Source organism: Cebus imitator, unplaced genomic scaffold (assembly GCF_001604975.1).
Source record: "Cebus imitator isolate Cc_AM_T3 unplaced genomic scaffold, Cebus_imitator-1.0 Scaffold221, whole genome shotgun sequence".
NCBI lineage: Eukaryota > Metazoa > Chordata > Mammalia > Primates > Cebidae > Cebus > Cebus imitator.
In genome coordinates, this window is record NW_016107536.1 from 585,187 (window position 1) to 587,404 (window position 2,218).

The window sequence follows — 2,218 nt, forward strand, 5'->3', positions numbered from 1 at the left end:
CCCATCACCAGCCCTCGGTATGAGCTGCTCCCACCACCAGGTGGAGGGTCTTTACTTAGGAAACATGCATTTCCTCCTATTTTCCCTCCTTCAAATCCCACCGATGCCAGTTGCCTGCACCTGACATTTCCCATGGAAGGGCCTTGCCTCTTTTGGGTTGGAGTTGTGTTTTTCCTTAACCCTTTTGTAAAGATGCCTGTTTTACCAGAGGACCCTCGTGCTATGGCGGGAATGAGGTGGTCACTGGGAACTTTGGAGGGGATGGTGGAAGGCCAGGAGATCTGCCAAGCCGATGAGACAACCTCTGGCCCACCAAGGGCTGGGCCTCTGGGGCCAGGTTGATCTACTGATAACTTCTGCTTCTGCAAGTTTTTCTTTTTTTTTTTAAGAGGGAGTCTCTCTCTGTTGCCCAGGCTGGAGTGCAGTGGTGCAGTCTCAGCTCACTGCAATCTCCACCTCCCTGAGTTCAAGTGATTCTCCTGCCTGAGCCTCCTGAGTAGCTGGGACTGCAGGTGCACGCCACCATGGCCAGCTAATTTTTGTATTTTTGTAATTTGTATTTGGATTACAGGGTTTCGTTATGTTGGCCAGGCTTGTCTCGAACTCCTGATCTTGTGATCCACCCACCTGCCTCAGCCTCCCAAAGTGCTGGGATTACAGGTGTGAGCTACATTGCCTGGTGAAACCTTCCACTTCTTTCCTGGGAGACTCTGCTGCCTTAATCGGTGACTGATCTGGTGGGGGGGGGGGAAGGCAGGCTAGGCAGGGTGGCTCAGGCCTGTAGCCCAAGGTACTCAGGAGGCCTGAGGAGCACTTGAGCTCAGGAGGCTGAGGCTGCCTTAAGGTATGATTGTGCCACTGCATTCCAGCCTGGGAGGGAGAGAGACATGTCTCTTAAAAAAACAAAAACAACCCAATGCATATGGTCAGTGCCAGGTGAGCTGCCTGGGGGTGCACTTGAGGCAGGGGACAGTGGGGTCCCCTGGCTAGCCTAGGATTTGGGCCTGATTCCCCCACTACCCCTAGTGGTAGTCCCAGAGGATGTTGTGGACCCATCCCCATCCCCGTCAGCCCAGCCTGGCTGCAGCCCCAGCTCTCTTTTCAGAGAAGATCAAAGCTGGGCTTCCCAGGGTGCCTGGCTGGTGCCTGCTGGCAGCTTTGTGCTCTCTGACTCTTTATGGAAGGAATCTTGGCGCAGACGTTTGTGTTGCCTCTTCAGGCACCTGTTGATATAATTTACACCTTGATATTATTGTCTAATCTTTTGCCTGGATAGCTGCCTGAGACGTGTCTTTATTTTTATGGAAAAGATCAAGGCTGTCGGGCTCAGGAACGTGTGGGCCCCCTGGCGCAGGTTAGAAATGGGGTAGCCTCTTTGGCGCCACCTAGTGTCCAGTGCAGCCCATGACGGGGCCTTAAAAAGAAGATCCCATTCACCGGGAAACACTGGGCTTTTGGGCACAGCGGGAATACAGCGTAAGAATGAATGAGACAATGTGTCAGTGAGCGCTAAGGGCTGCCTTGGAATGCGCAGAGGAGGGTCCGGTGAATTCAAAGCAGTGGCCATGATGCGAAAGGAGGGCTGGGTCTTGGACAGGTGGAGGAGAGGAATGCTGAGTGATGGGGTGGCTGCCTGGGGATGCTTCACTCAGAGCAGTGGATGATGGGGACACAGATAAGATCAGAAGGGAGCTGTCAATGCCAGAAGTAGTTTGAACTTCACCTTCAGGCTCTGGGGACACTTTGTTTTGAGACAGGGTCTTGCTCTGTTGCCCAGGCTGGAGTGCAGTGGTGCAATCTTAGCTCACTGCAGCCTCCACCTCCTGGGCTCAGGAGATCCTCCCACAGCCTCCCACGTAGCTGAGACTACAGGTGAGCACCACCACACCTAGCCAATTTTAAAGTTGTTTGTCTGTTTTTTGAGAGAGTCTTGCTCTGTTGCTCAGGCTGGAGTGCAGTGGTGCGATCTCGGCTCCCTGAAACCTCCGCCTCCCGGGCTCAAGCGATTGTCCTGCCTTGGCTTCCCGAGTAGCTGGGAGTACAGGTGCCTACCACCACACCTGGCTACTTTTTGTATTTTCAGTAGAGACGGGATTTTCGCATATTGGCCAGGCTGGTCTCACACTCCTGACCTTGTGATCCGCCTGCCTCGGCCTCCCAAAGTGCTGGGATTACAGGCATGAGCCACCGCACTCGGCCTTTGGGAACACTCGGAAGG